Here is a 7,465-nt window from a genome sequence, read left to right as displayed (position 1 = left end):
GCATCAGTTAAAACCAATAAATCTGAGAAGTCAAACGCATAAAGAATAAACAGTAAAACACACCTGCTATGATTGATGTTCTTATTCTGTTTTTTTTTTTTGTTTTTTGTTTTTTTTTGGGGGGGGGGGGGATCGATTTCCAAAGACACACTGCATACAGAGAAAAGTTAAAAAAAAATCCCTTAATGTCTTTGAATAATTGATTAAGATTTATTTTCTATGGGTTGCATTAGGAAATGGGATGGGAAAAAAAATGAAACATTAGACATTTCTTTGCCAAAATTGGATTGAAAAAAACTGAATAATTAGTTATTTAGATAGAAGAAATTGTAATTGGGCTTACCATTAAACACATCACAATGTTGTTATTTGGAATCAGGTATAATTTGTGAGGACTTTTATTTGTGTTAATTCAGCTAATGTTATTAATAACATCTGCATAGCATGCCTGTATAAAATATGAGTTATTTGGAATTACAGCTTGGAAATGAAATCCATGACTAATGATTGTAGAACAAAGACACGTCATTTTCAAATTGAACAGAAAATTTTTTATTGATTTTATTTTTCTCCATTTGGCATTTGTTATAAACAACATATGCATATCAATATTTGTCTTTTTTTAAACAACTATTATTTTAGAAGTAAAAAAATAAAAACAATACTTAAACTTAACTAAAAAACTTGCATGATCAAAGTGAGTAAAATGTAAAGAAAAAAAAAACCCAGAGCAACTGTGTAAAATCAGTAACAAAAAAACTCACATGATCACAAAGGTCTTGAAAATTTAGTATAATTAAAAATTGCAACCAAAGAACTCTGAGATCAACAGGATCTAACATTCACATTCTCTCTCTGGACATGACCTTGTCCTTGTGTTGTCATTGTGTTTTCATTCCTTCCTCTGTTGTATCTCCTGATCTCAAATCGTTTTTTTCTTTAACTGTGGTCTCCATCTGTGGTCCCTGTTCCTTTATCTCTGTGTCCTCTGTGCTGGGTGCTTTGTCTTTATCTGTAGTCTCTGTATGTTGCCCATTTTTATCTTCAGCTATGTCAATTGTGCTCAATCCTTTGTTCTTTTCCTTATTTTTTCTTGTAATATCTCTGACTCTTTGTATGACTTTTTGTCTTTTGCTGGTATCTTTAGGTGCCTCTTTAGTCTTGTGACTTCTGAGCATCTTTGGACTTAACAGCTGTTTTGCAGTCAGGCTCTTTGGTCTTTTTCTTTCTTGCTTGTTGCCCTTTTGCCTTGTTTCTCTGCTTTCATCACACTTCGCCAAAGAGCTTTTCTTCATTAGAGACCTTTTCCTCTTTTTTGGGTGTGCCACTGGAGACTCATAGCTAGTCCCAGGGCCATCTTCTTTTACTCTAACTGTGTCTTTGTTTTCAGTTGTTCCTTCTTCCCTCAAATCGTTTTTTTCTTTAACCCTGGTCTCCATCTGTGGTCCCTGTTCCTTTATGTCTTTGTCCTCTGTGCTGAGTGCTTTGTCTTTATCTGTAGTTACTGTGTGTTGCCCATTGTCATTTGTCCTCAATCCTTTCTCTTTTTCTGTAGTCTCTCTCTGTGTTGTCATTCCTATTGAGTAACATAGAGGTTGCACAGTAAGACACAAGGGATAGGGAAGCATATCCATTATATTCAGTGTTGGGGAGTAACGGAATACATGTACCGCCGTTACGTATTTAGAATACAAAATATGAGTAACTGTATTCCGTTACAGTTACCGTTTAAAAAGGTGGTATTCAGAATACAGTTACTTTGGATTACACTGCGGTACTTTCCTGTTTGGGTTTTGTTTGACAGCTACGTTCTGTTGTTCCAGGCGGCAGCGTTACGGTTGCCATGGTTACAGGGCGACGCTCTCTCTCTCTCTGCGCGACTGTGTGTTTCCTGGGTGAGAGAGCGCCTTTTCGTTGTTGTTGTTGTGCTAAGCTAACAGGCAGAATGCTACAAGCATAGCTCTAAAGAATGTAGCATCATGGGCAGTGTAGTCAGTGTTGCAGGGAGAATGGACTGCCATACACGTTATGGGTCTGTGAGCGCGAGGAGGGAGAAAAAGGGGAGTGGAAAGGTACGAGTTGTCGTCGAGGAAAACGGGAGCTGGAAGCATGTAAATATAATAATAACCACTTCAGCCAAGAAGAGTGCCTGACGAGCCCAGTTGTAAGTAAGCTATTAAGACTCGACTGTACACCGTGTTTGTGTTTTCCTCCGAAAACAATAAGTTCCGTTGGAGCAGCCTTTCAACGCCTCTCTCTGTCTCTCGCAAAAAAAGTGACCCACACAACAAAGTAAAGCTATTTTTCGGCTACGAGCCGACAGGGACCCCGCCGTATTAGTCAGAGGTCCCTTTACTACGGTTCGGAGCCGCGGACCTTCAGTAATAGTAATAAATCACACAGCAATAGTACATTCACGTTGTTGTAAAAAGCATGATAATATATTAAGTAATCCAAAGTATTCAGAATACGTTACTGTCATTGAGTAACGTAACGGAATACGTTACAGAATACATTTTGGGGCATGTATTCTGTATTCTGTAACAGAATACATTTTAAAAGTAACCTTCCCAACACTGATTATATTGCTATATACTCCCCCTAATATAATCCTATATAAACATCACAAATGCTACTGTTTGTATATGTATTATATATTTGAAGAAAAATCAAAAGTCCAACAAGTGATTATAAATGAGCAGTCTGTTATAATTGAAAGCAAAAAGTTCTGTCATATATTTCTGTAAATCTGAGATTCTGAACTATATATACATACAGATTACAGCTGGTAAGTAAATATTATATAATTTCTCATTAACAGAGATATTATTGGGGTTATTAGAGTTGTCCTTATGGAGAAATGAACTACACACTTACCAAGTGCTTCAGGGATGTGTGTGGTGGCCATCTGGAGAAAATCAGTGATGTGGACAGGATCTACAAGCATTTCTAAAAGACACAGAATGTTTTTATGTTCCTGCAGCTCCAGTCATGCTCATTCATGCTGCACGCAATGATGTAAATATAAAACAGGTTGTATTTCAGACCTAATACAGATTTTTATGATATATTGAATTGAAATTGCTAATTCAAGCAACCAATGATTTATGAAGAAACATCCTGAAAAACAACAGGGGTGCACAAAAACAACAGGTTGTAGTTTAGACCTAATTTTTTTCAAAAAATTATTTTGTAAGGAAGAAGAACTGGCGACCAGAGCTCACAGTATATGAAAATGAATTGGATTGCCATTTTGAACTTAAATCTTACTTTCCAATCCAGAATACTAACCCTTTCAATTTATTTATCCTACTTCCTAAACTTTCCAAGTTTACCAAGCTTAGTACTGAATATAACACATTCATGTGAAAAATTAATTCTTCGATCTTAAATATGATCAACCTATCTCTAATAATCGGCTATGTACCACAGGCCTTCAAGCTGGCTGTAGTTAAACCTTTACTCAAAAAGCCATCTCTAGACCCAGCAGTCTTATCTAATTATAGGCCAATCTCCAACCTTCCTTTCATATCAAAAATCCTTGAAAGAGTAGTTGTCAAACAGCTAACAGATCATCTGCAGAGGAATGGTTTATTTGAAGAGTTTCAGTCAGGTTTCAGAGCTCATCACAGCACAGAAACAGCTTTAGTGAAGGTTACAAATGATCTTCTTATGGCCTCTGACAGTGGACTCATCTCTGTGCTTGTCCTGCTAGACCTTAGTGCAGCATTCGATACTGTTGACCATAATATCCTATTAGAGCAATTAGAACATGCTGTAGGTATTACAGGTACTGTGCTGCAGTGGTTTGTATTATATCTATCTAATAGACTCCAATTTGTGCATGTAAATGGAGAGTCCTCTTCACACACTGAGGTTAATTATGGAGTTCCACAGGGTTCAGTGCTAGGACCAATTCTGTTTACATTATACATGCTTCCCTTAGGCAGTATCATTAGAAGACATAGCATACATTTTCACTGCTATGCTGATGGCACCCAGCTCTATCTGTCCATGAAGCCAGATGACACACACCAATTAGTTAAACTTCAGGAATGTCTTAAAGACATAAAGACCTGGATGGCCGCTAACTTTCTGCTTCTTAATTCAGATCAAACTGAGGTTATTGTACTCGGCCCTGAAAATCTTAGAAATATGGTATCTAACCAGATTCTTACTCTGGATGGCATTACCTTGGCCTCCAGTAACGCTGTGAGGAACCTTGGAGTCATTTTTGACCAGGACATGTCCTTCAACGCACATATTAAACAAATATGTAAGACTGCTTTCTTCCATTTTCGCAACATCTCTAAAATTAGAAATATCCTGTCTCAGAGTGACGCTGAAAAACTAGTTCATGCATTTATTACTTCCAGGCTGGACTACTGTAATTCATTATTATCAGGATGTCCAAAAAACTCGCTGAAAAGCCTTCAGCTAATCCAAAATGCTGCAGCAAGAGTCCTGACAGGGACTAGAATGAGAGAGCATATTTCTCCTGTTTTGGCTTCCCTTCATTGGCTTCCTGTTAAATCCAGAATTGAATTCAAAATCCTGCTCCTCACATACAAGGTCTTAAATAATCAGGCCCCATCTTATCTTAATGACCTTGTAGTACCATATCACCCTATTAGAGCGCTTCGCTCTCGCTCTGCAGGCCTACTTGTTGTTCCTAGAGTATTTAAAAGTAGAATGGGAGGCAGAGCCTTCAGTTTTCAGGCCCCTCTTCTGTGGAACCAGCTTCCAGTTTGGATTCGGGAGACAGACACTATCTCTACTTTTAAGATTAGGCTTAAAACTTTCCTTTTTGCTAAAGCATATAGTTAGGGCTGGACCAGGTGACCCTGAATCCTCCCTTAGTTATGCTGCAATAGATGTAGGGTGCCGGGGGATTCCCATGATGCATTGAGTTTTTCCTTTCCAGTCACCTTTCTCACTCACTATGTGTTAACAGACCTCTCTGCATTGAATCAGATCTGTTATTAACCTCTGTCTCTCTTCCACAGCATGTCTTTATCCTGTCTTCCTTCTCTCACCCCATCCGGTCGCAGCAGATGGCCGCCCCTCCCTGAGCCTGGTTCTGCCGGAGGTTTCTTCCTGTTAAAAGGGAGTTTTTCCTTCCCACTGTCGCCAAAGTGCTTGATCATAGGGGGTCATATGATTGTTGGGTTTTTCTCTGTATCTATGAAGCGCCTTAAGGCGACTTTTGTTGTGATTTGGCGCTATATAAATAAAATTGAATTGAATTGAATTGAAAAAAGGAAATATCAATATCCTAAATTTTGATAGTCTCATTTCCTTGACCATTTTTGTCTTTGTGTTTTTTGACAGTATAGTTCATTTTATCAGTAGGTATCTTTAATTTGATTACTATTTTGCTTATTGTTTAGATATTTTATGTTGTTTCTTTCTGCATTTGTATGTTTAGTTATGTGTTGCCACTGGTTAGTTACTGGTCACGTTTCCTGTTTTTGGTGCCAATTTTATGTTGTTTAGTTTAACATTTACCCCCTGATTAATTTTGTTTTCTACATCTGTGGTAGATTCTCTCTGCTTTATTTTTGTCCTCCTGAACTTTGTATACGAATTAGTATCCATGGTGTGCCTCTGTTTCCTTGTGGTGACATACTGTTTTCCCATGTAGAAAGTAGATAAAAAGAAAGTAAACAGAAACTAGAAAATGAAGCCTAACAGCTCTGCATTTCCTAGTTTCTGTTTACTTTCTGTTTTGTACATTGTATACAGTGGTACTTCTGAAATATCATTGTGTTTGTCCGCTATATGATATGTTGAACTGAAATTGCTAATCCAAGCAACCAATGATTAATAAAGAAAAACCATGAAAGTTATCAGGGTTCCACAAACTTTTGCATGCCACTGTGTAAATACAGCACAGAAAATATATACTTGTATACAATTTATACTTTAGATTATAACATTTTGAGTCCTCCTTCCTCACTACATCACAGTAATGACATTGTGACATTTATAAATAATGTATTTGTTACACATGCTAGGTAACGACAGTGATGAATAAGTAGTAAAGTTGGATCTTACGTGATTTTTTGATCCGGATGGCTTGCCTGTGGGTGTGTAACTCCCTTCTGCTCTTCTTCATTTCCAACTGAAGTGCAAATAAAGTCCCCTTTAAAGCCTTACGGGAGGCTCTGACCTCTGGCAGTTGTGCATCAATTAGAAATTTCAAGAACGCCCTCACATTTCCAATCCGAATCCTTTTGGTTGTCACGGCATGTTTATTCAGATAAGTTGTCCATCTAAAAAAGCCCCACAAACAAACACAAATCAGTAATCACTTTAGTATTATTGAGATTACTGGACTAATATATCACAGATATTTGTAAAAATGTACTCAGTCAGTCTTTCTCTGTTGTCCATAAATGCAAACGTCATTGCAGGGACTTGATTGTGAGACATGAAATATGCCCAGGCACGGACATATTGGACCCGTTGTCTGGCGTTGTCGACATCCTTTTTACTTGTTCCACAAATGTGCTGAAACCAAGCATTCAGGACTTTCTCTGTTTAAAATAAAGTGTAGTAACAACATAGCAATTAGGAGTGTCATGACAAATTGATGAAGTACAGAAAAGATTCTTCTAATTGAATTGGTTGACAATGATATTTGGAAGATATTGCTAATTAGCAGGATTTAACTTCCTTGATAGAATTCAATTAAATTCCATTCAAGTCACAACAACATTTGCCTCAAGGCACTTTATACTTTAAGATAGAGCCTACAATAATAAATAGAACAACCAGTTATCCAAATTCACATTACACTACACAACAAAAAACACTTTTGTTAAATAATTCATACCAAATTTAGGAAGCCGGGCTGTTGGGTCAGGTTTATGTCTTTCAAATTTCTGGCGCTTTGGGGGGTTGAGGGGTTTGAGGCCAGGTTTATCCTTAGAGGATTTCAGTCTTTTCAGTTTACTTTTCAGTTGTTGTAGTTTCAAATGCAGTTCTTTGCAATTTTTGCAAGTCTGATGTTGGACTTGAGCATCATCTGACTGATTGACAGGGGAATGGACTGAGCTGTCTTCTCTAATCTCTGCAGATTCTTCACTGGTGTCACTGCTATCACTTTGCTCCTCTTGATCACTGCTTTCAGTCAGCTGCTCTATGTCCAGTGAGGTCACCATTGGAGGCTGTGGATTTGAACGTCTGAGAGCTTTGAGGGCTTTCAGATTAGCCAATCGTTTCGCTGTCCTCATTGCTTTCTTCTGATCTGATTTCTGAAAGGGTATAAACAATAGAACAGCAATGTTTGAGAAAGTTAGTGAAACATGTCACATAAGAATGCATTCTAATTTAACAACAAAATGTAAGCTATACAAAACACTAACCTCAATCTCACAGTGGACATTTTCCAAGTGCTTGTCCAGTCTTATACGGTTTTTAACTTTACATACTGGACAGTCCAGCCTGCCCCTGTAACTGC

The 7,465-nt window shown here is 37.6% G+C and overlaps 1 long non-coding RNA gene across 1 annotated transcript; it reads right to left on the bottom strand.

Annotated features, from left to right (window-relative positions):
• Nucleotides 1–2,897: 2,897 nt before the first annotated feature.
• On the bottom strand, nt 2,898–6,534 carry LOC146682287 (uncharacterized). Its single transcript, XR_014918114.1, has 3 exons — nt 6,371–6,534; nt 6,058–6,275; nt 2,898–2,949 (listed from the first exon to the last, which is right to left on the bottom strand). It is a non-coding gene; the product is annotated as an uncharacterized LOC146682287 (long non-coding RNA).
• Nucleotides 6,535–7,465: the final 931 nt, after the last annotated feature.

This window comes from Copadichromis virginalis, linkage group LG23 (assembly GCF_057382275.1).
Source record: "Copadichromis virginalis isolate Kocher_CV1m ecotype Utaka linkage group LG23, C_Virginalis_male_GT1.1, whole genome shotgun sequence".
In the NCBI taxonomy this organism is placed as follows: Eukaryota; Metazoa; Chordata; class Actinopteri; order Cichliformes; family Cichlidae; genus Copadichromis; species Copadichromis virginalis.
Note: the sequence above shows the minus strand (reverse complement) of the source record. Positions and strands in the feature narration are given on the sequence as shown.